Source organism: Dromiciops gliroides, chromosome 6 (assembly GCF_019393635.1).
Source record: "Dromiciops gliroides isolate mDroGli1 chromosome 6, mDroGli1.pri, whole genome shotgun sequence".
NCBI classification, from domain to species: domain Eukaryota; kingdom Metazoa; phylum Chordata; class Mammalia; order Microbiotheria; family Microbiotheriidae; genus Dromiciops; species Dromiciops gliroides.
Genome location: NC_057866.1, coordinates 143,191,447 through 143,206,330, shown reverse-complemented (window position 1 = coordinate 143,206,330; position 14,884 = coordinate 143,191,447). Strand labels below are relative to the sequence as shown.

The 14,884-nt window shown below is 34.1% G+C and overlaps 1 pseudogene; it reads right to left on the bottom strand.

Moving 5' to 3' along the window:
- Positions 1-2,286: 2,286 nt before the first annotated feature.
- On the bottom strand, positions 2,287-14,344 carry LOC122732103 (annotated as a pseudogene).
- Between the last annotated feature and the right edge of the window lie 540 nt (positions 14,345-14,884).

Genomic DNA, 14,884 nt, shown 5'->3' with positions numbered 1-14,884 from the left:
CTGGAAAGGTAAACTAGAACCAAACTGTGTAAAGCTTTACATGCCTGCCTGAACAATGTGTAGCTGACCCTAAACACACTAGGAAGTTGCTGTTTCTAAAACAGTAGCATCATATGGACATAGTTGTTATTTATGACAAGTATTTTGGCAGTTTTGTGGAGGATGGATTGGAGAAGAGGGAGAGATATGTAAAATATGTATTTCAATACCAACACAGTAAAATAACTGTATGGAGGAGTGAAGAAAGTACTCGGTGAGCGTCAAGAAGACCCACCAATGGGGCAGCTAGATGGCACAGTGGATAGAGCACCTGCCCTGGAATCAGGAGTACCTGAGTTCAAATCCGGCCTCAGACACTTAACACTTAACTAGCTGTGTGACCCTGGGCAAGTCACTTAACCCCAATTGCCTCACTAAAAAATAAAAAAAAAAAAGAACCACCAACTCTGACCTCAGACATTTTCTAGCAATATCACCATAAACAAGTTGCTTAACATCCCTGAGCTTCATCTGTAAAATAAGAATGATAATTGTACCTATCTCATAGAGATGTTAAAATTACACGTGTCCCAAAAAGTTTTAGTGACATTTTACGTTGTAAAATTTCATTGAGATTTTTGGAAAACCTTATGTTTCTATGTAATTTAGTTTTTAAAATCTATTTGATTATAATATTCATGTAAATGTGTTTTAAATTAAATATACAAAGCAAATAATAAATTAAATATTTTAATATATTTGTATAATATACATTTTATTTGTATAATTATTTTATTACATATATAATTTAGACTAAATGCTTTATTGACTTAAATATAATGGACATTTAAAAATATTTTAATTTGGTAAAAATATTATGTATTTGAACTTCAGAATCATCATGTTTATCTCAGGTGTATCTATCTCCAACTTACATATAAGCAAGCTGAAACTCATTGGATAACTGACTTGACAATGATCACAAAGTTAAAAAGTGATACATTCTCTGACAACTTAGAAAGTAAAATATATTGCTAACTCTCTCCAATATTTAATCCTAGAACTAATTCAGGCATTCACTGGCTTGGACACTCCCCCTGACCATTTTAAGATCATAAAGAGAATAGTATAAGCAAAAAAAGAAACACAAATATCTGTTGCAAATTCTTATTGTTTGACTTTTCAGGAGCTATGTAGAAGAACATAAGCTAGATTGCAAGCTGGATTTGAAGTGAAAAAAGGCCTGAATTTGAAAGCTCTCTCTGAAATGTACTAGCTAGGTGATTGTGGGCAAGATCCTACATTCCTAGGAACTTTGGTTTTCTCATTTGTAACATAAAGTGATTCACATGTTTTAAAGTACCACATAAAACTCCACAACTATTATTGATTTTCCTTTTCCAGAACCCTCATATTGAATGCTAATAACTTTTGTAAACACTCTGTCTCTTCTTCAAACAACATATTTAAATAAAGAAATGCTTGATGTTCAAAAACAGCATATTATTAACTTGGTCAGAGAAATCTATTCCCTTGGATGGAAGGCATCCGAGAGTTTGACATAACTGTACCAGGGTAGATACTCCAGGGTATTCTGAAGAATCCGTAACGAAAAGATAAGAGAGGGTAATGAACTGAGGCATTAAATTAACCCAATTTAATTTTTTTTATTTTTATAATCATGTTGATAAGTTTTATTCAGAAAGATTTCTTCATATAGAGAGGCACTCTAAAGTAGGAGACATTTCATAATAAATAGCTCCTTTTTCCAAACACCAAAAAACTGTTCATGAAACATACAGTATGTTACTAACTAAAAGCCAATTACATAGGCTATATTTATTTTTGGCCATAAAAAAAACCCAGACATCCACATGAGAAAAAACAAAGTAGAACAAAACAAAAAACACGTTTTGAAAAGTTAGCTGCAAAATCTAGTCATAATTGGTTAAAAAGTAAAAAAAAATGTCCTTATACATAAGTAATTCTTTTACAAATTATGGTAATGTTATTAAAAAATAACCATGCACAGTGTTAATATTTAGGACATTAAATAAATACATTAAATACTGTGATAAAAAATTATACTTCAAATTATAAGAAAGTTATAATACTTCATTTGACAACATGGACATTTCCATTTCTATACAAAAGTCAAAACCTGGCAGGAAAGAGTATAATTTCTTTTGGAAAATGCCAATAGTTGAACTCAAAACATACTGTAACTCATCCCCTGGGTTTTATTTAGTGTTTTTATGTTATTTCTTTTGCACTTGAACTTTATATCCTATTTCTGAAATTTTTTAAGCATTTGCAATCATAACTATTGGAAGGTGCTCCCTCAATAACACAAAAATATGAAAAACCTAATGATTTCTTTGGGCCTAGGCACTTTCTGTCATTTTGGCTAGTTGATCCTGCAGATTAATATAAATGCACTTATTGGTTGTTTTACTTCATTTAGCACTTGGTTCTACATTTATTATAAAGTGACTGATCCCTGTATTGGGACTGACTGGATTAAATTCAGATTTGCTTAGATTTGCTGGTATAGCGGTCAAATCTTAATTGGGGAGTGTTAGCTAGGCAGCTCACCTCAATATTGGGGCAAGGAAGGAGACCAACAGCCTCCCTCAAGAACAGAGGGTTTATTAACTAGAATAAACTTAAAAACACAAGCAAGATCAGTAGAATTAAGGGAAAGGAAAAAAAAATGGGGGAAGGGAAATGATACAACCTGAATAATACTGCCGCCCAGGGATCAGCTGAGAATACATGTCTGTGTCCTGTCACTTCACAGCTTCAAGCTAGGATGGTCAAACTCCTCAGTTCTCCTTCACAGCAGACCCCAGCCTGACCACACATAACCCCAAGCCAATTTACTGGCAGCCGTGACTGAGTCACATGATTGCCCTCACTGGGCCTCCAGTCATTATAATGTTGCCAAACCCATGTAGGCATCCTCCAGTTGGGATGATGTGAGGTGCCATTTCCATGGTGATGGCTACAACCAGTGGGTGGAGCACTGTGCCATTGTGGAGGCAAGGCGCCTGAGCCCCACACCACTGCACGCGCCTGGGTTGTTTTTTTTTTTTAATTATACCCAAAAGATGAGGTCATAAAAAAACTCAAATAACAATGAATACTTTACACTGGTAAGGTAAACTCCAGATCAACCACAAAATAAGTAAGCACATTTTTCATGTAAGCCCCATGACTCACCACTGATATATTAGCATCTAACACTTGGGCAACACTGTATGAATTAATATCAGGTTCACAGTTGCTTCCTAATGGAAATGTTTCTGTTAGAAAGATCTCCAGACCACTGTCTATTGTTCCTGATGTGGGCTGTCCTTTCTGAATCATTTCATCCAGAATCAGTTGAGAAAGAAATTAAAAAAAACTCCTTGCCTCATAATTTCACCTGATCTAATGTTTCTCCTTCAGGAGGTGTGAAATAAGTGCACTGTTCCCCAGCTGCTTTGGCCAGTGCCTTTAAACCACAAAGAGGTTTGCCTTCAACAATTCCATATTTCCTTTCTCAAAGTCTTGAATCATATTTTACTGTTCCTTCTTTACAGAATCAGCTTTTCTCCAAAATCCCAGAAGTGGTCTGTATTGTACACATGAGATCACTTGAGAAAACATGAGTAAACTTCACATCACTAAGAAATTCACCAGCAGAAGCTGCTTATCTAAAACCAGTTTCAGAAAGAGGTTCATCTACACCTTGTCTGTGGGACAATGGTCAAAGCAAATTGAGCCATTCTCTGTCTGGCATCTGGGTGAGGAGAGGTGGGGGGTCAGAGAAGAAGGCCACCAGGAGCAGCCAGGGAACTTCTCCGAAGTCCCTCAGGTTTCCCCACCCAATTTAATTTTCTTTTTTTTTTTTTTTTTAGTGAGGCAATTGGGGTTAAGTGACTTGCCCAGGGTCACACAGTTAGTAAGTGTTAAGTGCCTGAGGCCGGATTTGAACTCAGGTACTATTGACTCCAGGGCCGGTGCTCTATCCACTGCACCACCTAGCTGCCCCCATTCTATTTTTAATAGGATAGAGACTCAATAACAGAAAACATTATAAAAATTAGCACATATATATGAGTGTGTATATATATATATATATATTCCCTTTTAAGAAAGGTCTTTGTTTCAAGTACCAGTTATCATCAGTTTGCTCTCTGATCTTCATATTGGCTGTCTCGTTTAGATCAAATTGAAAATATTATTTTAAAACTTAAAACTTTGTTGATATTATGCAAAATACTAATAGCATATACATATTAAGCCTGAATTAGTGGTTCATTCTGATTTCAAATTTTGAAAGAATTTTAAATATTTTAATATATTTGGCAAAATTTTGAAGCTTAAAGTGAAAATCCATTCATCCTGTACAGTTCAGTCACTTGTTTTGCTTGCTATCTCTATGCTTAGTAGCATCAACTAATTTTATTTTAAGAGGATTTGTAGTCTCTGTATGATGCTTGTTTATACCTCTGCAGCTTCTACACAAATATCTAATTCCATACAATAGAGTTTTCCTTGAATTATTTTTGCAGAAGGATATTTCAAAAAACTTACCTTTTAAGAAACCCATAGCAATAGGGGAAGGGTAGAGAATATATAGATATACAGCATCTATTATGTGATAGGCACCATGTCAAGTGCTTTAAAATATATAATTTTAGTCTTATAAATCCTTGAGAGCTAGGTGCTGTTATCATCCCTATTTTACAGCTGAGGAAATTGAAGCAGAGAGAGATTTAGTTACTTAGCTAGGGTCAAATGACTAGCAAGTGTCTGAGCTCAGATTTGAATTTAGGTTTTCCTGATTCTAGACAAAGCGTTCTAGCCATTACATCATTGGGCTGTTTCCGGCATGATGAATGTAATGGTATGAGAATAGAAGTCAGGCAGTCATTCCACCAGAAATCATTTATTAATCCCTTGCTATGTGCCAGACATTAACTTTGTAGCTAAGGCTACAAAGATATTATATTATCTTGAGAAAGACAACACATGTGTGTGGGATTGAGCGAACATTGTGGGGAGAAGCCAGGAAGTTGCCTGAGCTCTTCCAAGTTTCCCTCAAAAACAACATTAAATCAAGTCTTTAAAAATATTCTGGAACTAAAGAAACTACAATAAGACAGAGAGACATAATCTTCCAAGTTGACATAATTTAGAAGACTTCAGGAAAGCTTGGTCTCACTTGGGCAAAAAGTGAGCACAGCACAGCTCAGCAATATGGATGGACTGTGTCTGGGCAAGTCAGGAAAGAGCTTTTGTCTGTAGCACAGATTAGCATCTGAGGCCTCTTGGTCCTGGCTCAGCAGGCTGGTGGCATAGCAGGCCAGTTGTGAGACCCACCACCACTGGTAATAGGGCAAACTCTCAGCTAGAGAACCACCCACAGGACAGGTGTGACAAAGCCAACCACCTGAAGACAGGGAGAAAGCCCAGGGTGGTGAGGAATCTACAAGCCATAGAGGTTTCAGAGCAGAAAGGATTGGACCAGGGCCCTATCCCCCAGCACAAAATGCTTGCAACAATTGCCCTTGTGAGCCAGCACCAGAGCTCAACTTTAAAGGTCAAGAAATAGGCTCCAATATGAATAAGAAACAGAAAACGGCCCTTACCATTGAGAGATTCTATGTTGATAGGGAAGACCAAAAACACAAACTCAGATGAAGGCAATACTGTCAAAATCCATAGACATAAAGCCTCAAAGGGGAAGATGAATTTGTCTCAAGACCAAATAACCTTGGAAGAGCTCAAAAAGGAATTTGAAAATCAAATGAGAGAGGTAGAAGAAAAAAAATGGGAAAAGAAATGAGAAATGAGAGTTACACAAGAAAATTATGAAAAAAGTCAACAGACTGGAAAAGGAAGCACAAAAACTGAGAGAAAAAACAAATTCCTTAACAAATACAATTAACCAAATGGAGAAAAAGAAATGGCTAAATAGAAAAGGAGGTAAAAAAGTTTACTAAAGAAAATAATGCATTATAAAATAGAATTGGGCAAATGAAAGCGAATGACTCCATGAGACACTAAGAATCAGTCAAATATAATCAAAAGAATGAAAAAAATAGAAGAAAATGTTAAATACCTCATTAGAAAGACAACTTACCTGGAAAACAGATCCAGGAGAGACAATTTAAAATTTATTGGACTACCTAAAAGCCATGATCAAAAAAAAAAGAGTTTAGACAGCATATTCTAAGACATTATAAAGAAGTTACCTAATATTGTAGAATCCGATGATAAAATAATCATTGAAACAAGCCACTAATGGCCCCAAAAGGAAAACTTTCAAGAAATATTGTAGCCAAATTACAGAATTATCAGGTGAAGGAAAAAATACTTTAATCAACAAGAAAGAAACAATTTAAATATCATGGAACCACAGTCAGGATTGCACAGGACCTGGTGCTTCAACATTAAAGGATCAGAAGACTTGGAATATGATATTCCAGAAGACAAAGGAGCTTGGACTGCAACCAAGAATCAACTATCCAGCAAAACTTAACATCCTCTTTCAGGGGAAAAGATGGACATTCAATGAAATAGGGAACTTTTAAGGTTTCCAGATGAAAATTCCACAAGAAAAGAGAAAATGTGATTTTCAAATGCAAGGTTCAAGAGAAGTATAAAAAGTTAAGCAGGAAAAAAAAGTTATTCAGTAAGGTTAAACTGTTTACAGCCCTATACACACACCTATATGCATATATGCACTTTTATGTGTGTGCATCTCTTAGGCATATAAAAGGAGTATTTATTGAGGCTATAGGTAGAAATTGACTTTGATGTGATCATATAAAGAAAATTAAGGAGTGAAAAAAGGTAGTATATAGGGGGAAGAGAAAAGAGGATATGAAATGGGTTTAATTATATCATATTAAGAGGCACAAAAAACCTATTAAAATAGAGGGAAAGAAGGAAGGAGTGAGCATTGCTTCAAATTTACTGTCATCAGATTTGGTTCAAAGAGGAAATAGGATATACACTCATTTGGATAAAGAAATTTAGCTTATCATTCAGGGAAGTGAAACTGTAATGAGAAAAGTGGGCACTGATAGAATGGAACATAAGCAGGGGAGTCAGGAGAAAGGAAAAGGTGGGGGATGATAAAAGGGAGGGAAAATTGAAAAAAAGCAGTGGGCAGAAGCAAAAGGCTGGTGAGGAGTAATAGGGTGAAAGATAAAAAAATACAAAAAAAAGGAAAATAAGATGGAGAAAAATAGACAGTAATAACTGTGAATGTGAATGGGATGAACTCTCCTATAAAATGGAAGTGAATAGCAGAGTGGATTAAAAAGAGAATCCTATAATATGTTGTTTACAAGAAACCCATTTGAAGCAGAGAGATACACTCAGAGTAAAGATAAATGGTTGGAGCAGAATATATTATGCTTCAAGTGAAATAAAAAAGCAGGGGTTTGCAAACTTTATCTCAGACAAAGCAAAGGCAAAAATAGATCTAATTAAAAGAGATAAGGTAAGAAACTGCATCTTGATAAAAGGTATTATAGACAATGAAGTAATATCAATACTAAACATATGTGCAGCAAGTGGTATAGCATACAAATTCTTAGAGGAGAAATTAAATGAGTTACAGGAGGAAATAGACAGCAAGGCTATACTGGTCAAGGATTTTAACCTTCCCCTCTCGGAACTATATAAATCTAACCACAAAATAAATAAGAAAGTATTTAAAGAAGTGAATAGAATTTTAGAAAAGTTAGTTATAATAGACCTCTGAAGAAAACTGAATGGGGATAGAAAGGAATATAACTTTTTCTCAGAGGTACATGCCCCATACACATAAATTGAAAATCTATTAGGGCACAAAAATCTCATATTCAAATGTAGAAAGGCAGAAATAGTAAATATATCCTTGTCAGATCATGATGCAATAAAAATTACATGTAAGAAAGAGGCATGGAAAAGTAGACTGAAAATCAATTGGAAACTAAATAAACTTACCCTAAAGAATGAGTGGGTCAAAAAACAAATGATAGAAACAATCAATAACTTTATCCAAGAGAATGACAATAATGAGACAACATACCAAAACGTATGGCATGCAACCAAAGCAGTTCTTAGAGGAAATTTAATATATCTAAATGCTTACATTAATAAAATAGAGAAAAAGGAGAACAATGAATTGGGCATGCAACTAAAAAAGTTAGAAACTAAACAAATTAAAAATCCCGAAATAAATAGGAAATTAGAAATCATAAAAATCAAAGGAGAAATTACTAAAATTGAAAGTAAGAAAACTATAGAATTAATAAATAAAACCAAGAGTTGGTTTTATGAAAAAAAATCAATAAAATACATAAAGCTTCGGTTAATTTGATTAAAAAAAAACAAAGAAGAAAACCAAATGACCAGTATCAAAAATGAAAAAGGTTAATTAACCACCAATGAGGTGGAAACTAAAGTAATAATTTAGAGCTATTTTGACCAACTGTTTGCCAATTAATTTGACAATCCAAAAGAAATGGAAAAATATTTACAAAAATACAAATTGCTCAGATTGACTAAAGAGGAAATAAAAGACCGGAATAGCCCTATTTTAAATAAAGTAATTAAATAAGACATCAATAAACCCCATAAGAAAACATTTCCAGGGCCAGATGGGTCTACAAGAGCATTCTATCAAACACTGAAAGAGAAATTAATTCCTATACTATATACATTTTTTTAGAAAAAATAGGTGAAGGTGTTCTATGAAATTCTTTTTATGACAGAAGTATGGTGTTGATACCTAACCCAGGAAGAGCCAAAATATAGAAAGAAAATTATAGACTAATTTCCTTAATGAATATCAGTACAAAAGTCTTAAAATATAAGCAAAGAGATTACAATAATTAATCTCCAGGATAATGTGTCATGACCACATGGGATTTATACCTCGAATGTGGGGCTGGTTTAACATTAATAAAACTATAAACATAATCAACTAAATCAATAAAAAAACTAACCAAAATCATATGATTATTTCAATAGATTCAGAGAAAGCTTTTGACAAAATACAACACTCATTCCTATTAAAATCACTAGAGAGCTTAAGAATATGTGGAGTTTTACTTAAAATAATAAGCAGTATATAATAAAAATGATGATTCTACCTAAATTATTTTACTTATTCAGTGCCATATCAAATCAGATTACATAAAATATTTTATAGAGTTAGAAAAAATAATAACAAATTTCATCTGAAAGAACAAAATTTCAAGAATAACAAGGGAACCTATGAAAAAAATGCACAAGAAGTTGCGCTAGCCATAGGCATACTAAATCTGAAACTATACTATAATGTGGTAGTCATCAAAACTATCTGGTACTCGCTAAAAAATAGAGTGGTAGATCAATGGAATAGGCTAGGCTCAGGAAATGCAGTAGTAAATGACACTAGTAATGTAGTGTTTGATAAACCCAAAGACTCCAGCTTCTGGGATAGGAACTCAGTATTTGACAAAAACTGCTGGGAAAACTGGAAGATAGTATGGCAAAAACTAGGCATAGATCAACATTTTACACCATATACAAAAATAAGGTCATGGGTACATGATTTAGACATAAAGGGTAATAGCATAGGTAAATTTCGAGAGAAAGGAATAGTTACCTCTCAGATCTATGGAGAAGAGAACAATTTATGACCAAACAAGAGATAGAAAATATTATGAAAAGCAAAAGGAATGCTTTTTATTATATTAAATTAAAAAGTTTTTGTACAAACAGAAGCAATGCAGCCCAAATTAGAAGGGGGCAAAAAGATGGGAAACAATTTTTACAGCCAGTGTTTTTGATAAAAGGCTAGTTTCTAAAATATATAGGGAACTAAATAAAATTTATATGAAGGCAACTCATTCCCCAATGGAGAAATTGTCAAACTATATGAACAGACAGTTTTTAGATGAAGAAATCAGAGCTGTCTATTTTCATATGAAAAAAGTGCTCTAAACCACTATGGATTAGAGAAATGACAATTTTAACAACTCTGAGATACTACCTCATATCCATCAAAATGGCTAACATGACAAAAAAGGAAAATAATAAATGTTGGACAACCTGTCAGAAAATTGGAACATTAATACATTATTGGTGGAGTTGTGAACTAATCCAACCATCCTGGAGAGCAATTTGCAACTATGCCCAAAGGGCTATAAGACTTTGCATACCCTTTGACCCCATAATATCAAGTCTAGGCCTGTATCCAATAAACATCTTAAAAAAAGGGAAAATGACCCATATGTACAACAATATTTATGCAGCTCTCTTTGTGGTGGCAAAGTATTGGAAATTGAGGGAATGCCCATCAATTTGTGAATGGCTGAACAAACTTTGTTATTTGAATGTAATGGAATACCATTTTGATGTAGAAATGTTGAGCAGGAAGATTTAAGAAAAAACCTGGAAAGATTTAAGTGGACTGATGCTGAGTGAAGTGAGCAGAATCAGGGGAACATTGTCCACAGTAACAACAATGTTGGCTTCTGATCAACTCTGATAGACTTAGCTTTTTCCAAGCAATACAATGATCCAAGAAAATTCCAAAGGACTCATGATGGAAAATGCTTTCCACATCTGGAATCTGAATGGAGATTGAACCCTACTGTATCCACTTCTTTTGTTTTTTGAGTTTTTTCCCTTTTTTCCAGTTCTTCTTTCACAACATAACTAATACAGAAATATATTTAATGTGATTGCACATATATAACCTAAATCAGATTGCATTCTGTCTTGGTGAGAGGGAAGAAGAGGGAGAAAAAATTGAAACAAAATCTTATAAAAACAAATATTGATAAATATCTTTAACTTGAAAATAATAAATTATTTATATGACTAAAAATAAAATAAATGCAAATTAAGTATTGGAATGCATGGAGTACATAAAACTTTTCAGGACTTATTTTTGTTCCTTTTAAAATATGAAATATATTTGAGTTAATGAAGATCTGCAATTCATTTTAATTAAACATGTGATTATTTTAATAATGTGACTTTCCAAAACAAACAAACTTACTTTGTTTAAATAGAATGACAAAGACAATATATGGAACTGCTCTATGCTTTCCTTAGTTGATGATAAGATTTTAGTGAAATTAAATTTACAAAGGATGACATAGGCTGTATTCCTGTGTAAGGGCCAAAATCGGATATATTGAGAGCTATTTGGGTGACTTGCCTAAATATTGGGGTCCTGGGAAATATGAGGGATTTTTTTTAGGTTTAATCTCCCCTCTGAATTATTCTTTTTAGATACTTCTCCCAGGCCAATAAGAATGGAGCCTCTAACCTTCAGTTCACAAAAGGATCAGATTTTATTACTTGGGAATTGATTAAACAACAAAGATGAAACTAATAAAAAATCAAAGATAAGGAAATGGGAAAATAAAAATACAGATGGATGCTCTTAACTCTAAACTTAGCCTAAGCTGGTGCAAAAGAATTTAGGGTTTTCCATGAGTAACTCACCCAAGCCTGAACAGTCAGCTAGTCTATGGTTGCTCACACAGAGACAACCGTTGCCTGAGAGAGAGCCCACCTAGCGTGCCTCCACGACCACAGTCCCCAGCCAAAGAAGAAGCACAGTCCTGCCAGCCTCTGCTTCCTCCTTCACGTTCCTTTCCCAGAAATAGGAGGTTCCTCAAGTTGATTGGCTGGTAGCCTTGATAGACAGTACCCATGAGAAAATGTCACTTCCTAATGCCAAGGACCTTGACCGCATGGCTTACCCTCAGAGGCCTTCTCCTCATAGCAGAGCTTTTCTACAGTAAGTCTCCAGCAGCTGGCATCATTCCAATCATTAAACTTGTAAGACAAAAAATTCTGATCATAGAATCTCAGACTTATGAGGGACATCAAACATCATCTAATCTAATCCAAGCTTGAATAGGAATCCCCTCTAACATACACAATGTGGCTACCTGCGTGATTGAAAACTTACAGTGAAGGGTAAAATTCAACTTCCTAAGCCAACCTTTTTCAGTACTGACCCAATAAGTGGCGATTAATTATTCATTCAAAAAGCATTTTTTTTAATCTCTTACTATGTGTCAAGCTTTGGGATAAAGTATAATTTTTTTCTTAATATACAGAATCAAATACCCCCTCCATCAGTGAGGCGTGTAAACATATACAAACATGCATGTATATGTGAAAATTTTTTCACACCTGTGCATGTGTGTGTGTGTGTGTGTGTGTGTGTGAGAGAGAGAGAGAGAGAGAGAGAGAGAGAGAGAGAGAGAGAGAGATATTCATTCAATCTCTCTCCTCCATTCCTTCTTAGGGAAGATGGAAGAAATTGAAGAGGGAGATGAAGAAATTTAAACAAAGGGTTTAAACAACTTGACCAATATAATATCTCCTGACTAGCATGCTGTGCTATGTTCAAATTACTTAAACTCTGTTTTACTTTCCTCACTCCCTTTACTACAAGCAAAAAGAATGAGAAGGTGAAGCCAAGATGGTGGAGGAAAGACTGTGACTTGCCTGAACTCTCCCCAAGACCCCTCCAAATTCATTCAAATAATGACATAAGACAATTCCTGGAGCAGCAGAACCTACAAAAAGACAAGGTGAAATAATTTTCCAGCAAAAGACTGGAAAACTCTTTACATATAAAATAATAAAGTAATTTTATGATTAAAAAATTAAAAAGACTATATATGTGTGTATACATATGCATATATGTATTTATGTACACATATGTATGTGCATATATATATACACATATATGCACTTTTATGCATGTGAATATATGCACTTTTGTGAGTGTGTACGGCTAGAGGCAGCTAGGTTGCCTAGTGGATAGAGTACTGGACTTGGAATTAGGAAGAAATCTTCTTAAGTTCCAATTTGGCCTAGACCCTTATAAGCTTTGTGACCCTAGGCAAGTCACACAGCCCAGTTTCCATTAGTTCCTTATCTGTAAAATGACCTGGAAAAGGAAATGGTGAACCAAAATGGTTAAATGAACAAGGTCAAATAGATAGTATGTAGAATTTGAAACTAGGTCTTCTGACTCCAAATCCATCCTGTGTTTTTCTGTATATAACAGCAACTAAATATAATGTATACTTTTAACTTCATCTCGTGATTTGTATTTTTAAAGAAAGGCTAATATCACAAATTAGAATTATAAGTAGTATTGTGATTTTATCAAATGATTGTGATTAGAATATAATACTGTTTTTGGAACATGCAAATAGAAACTGAATTTTCTCTGATTTTACTGAATAATTTTTCACTAAATTCTTGTCCCAATATTTCAATAAAATATGCATAGTTTGTTGGACATCAACTGAATACAAGCACCAACATAATCACCCTAGTTTAAAAGATACAAATATGGGCCCAGTGATAGATTCTGTATTTATATTATACTTTTCAGATCATCATTTCATTTGATAAAAAATAAAATTATATTAAGAAGTTAAAGTGCATATATTGTTCCCTTTTTAAACAAGGAAACATTCCAAGAGAGCTCATTTGACTTTTCTGAAATCATGCAACAAGATGGAGTCAGGCTTTAAATCTAGGACTCCTAATTTCCAGGTCATTGTTCTTGCCACTACAAGAAACATTTACATTGTGAAAATTAATATTAAATACACAAATATCTTCCTATTTAATATTTATTTTGCTGCAGGTATTTGTTTATTAATCATCTTTTCTATATAAAATGAAGCTTAGTACAATCCAGAGAGGGACAACTTTGCTTAAAGGACGACCTGAGTTCAACTCCTACCTCTCATGTATAATGGCTGTGTGATCTTGGACAAGGCACTTAATCTTTCAATTATCCAGAAAAATCTCTAAAACTATATTATACATGAACCTATCCATAAGTATAAGTGGGGGTTTTCCCTAGGAATCTCAAATTGAATATACAATAAAATTATTAAAATTTATGCAAACATAATTAGGTCATGATACAGTTAGTTATTTTTATCATATGATAGCTAGACTCATAGAACATCTTGGTTCCAAAGTATTCCAAAGGGAAAGTAACATAGATATATGGCATCATTTTCAAAGATACTATTACTTGTCCATTTTCCAGATAAGGAAAACCATATACCCGAGCTGTTCTTAAGGATGAAATAAATCACCATGACGTTTCAAAATGAAGTGTTACATCCTAATGGTTATTGCTATTTAGGAGAGTTGGGAGCATGCTGAGGGCTCATGCCAGAGTGGGGAAACAAAGCTGCTCAGATTATAAATCTTCAGATTGAAAAAGAAAATACTCAGAGCCATATTCCCCAACCACATCAACAGAACAGTTCATGAAGGACCAAGCAAGCCGTGGTTGGACCCAGCAGGAATTCATTAATCTGCAGAGCATGTCGTTAGCTAGAGTGAAATGAAGAGAAATCAACAGAGAACAAGCCATTTATAATGTGCTGTGCAAAATCACTAACCCAATAGCTCTGGGAAACCTTGCAGATGCAGAAAACCTTCTGGGCCTGAATCCAATACAAACCTGTCAGAAAATATTGATAAAAATATGTATTTACATTGTAAATAAACATGAATATAGAGCCTGGCCTTTTTCAATTTTTTTCTAGGAGAAAGGGAACCTCTCATTGAAATGGGTCATTTAGTCAAAATGATTTAATTAAGACATTCCCAAACCAAATGACTCCTCTTTGAATGATTGAAACTGCTTATTGACAGATAACATTGGCATTTGAGGCTAACATCAAGCATATGCGAAGATCTGTTCAATAGAAGCTATTTTCAATAATTACTTATTGAATAACACTAAGTTTCTTTGAATTTAGAATCTCTATCAGAAGTCTATTATTATGATCCTTGTCTTGGGATGCTGTTTTGTTCAAGCATTGTATTGTCTAGTCTTTTCCATATCCCACCAGAAAGGGGC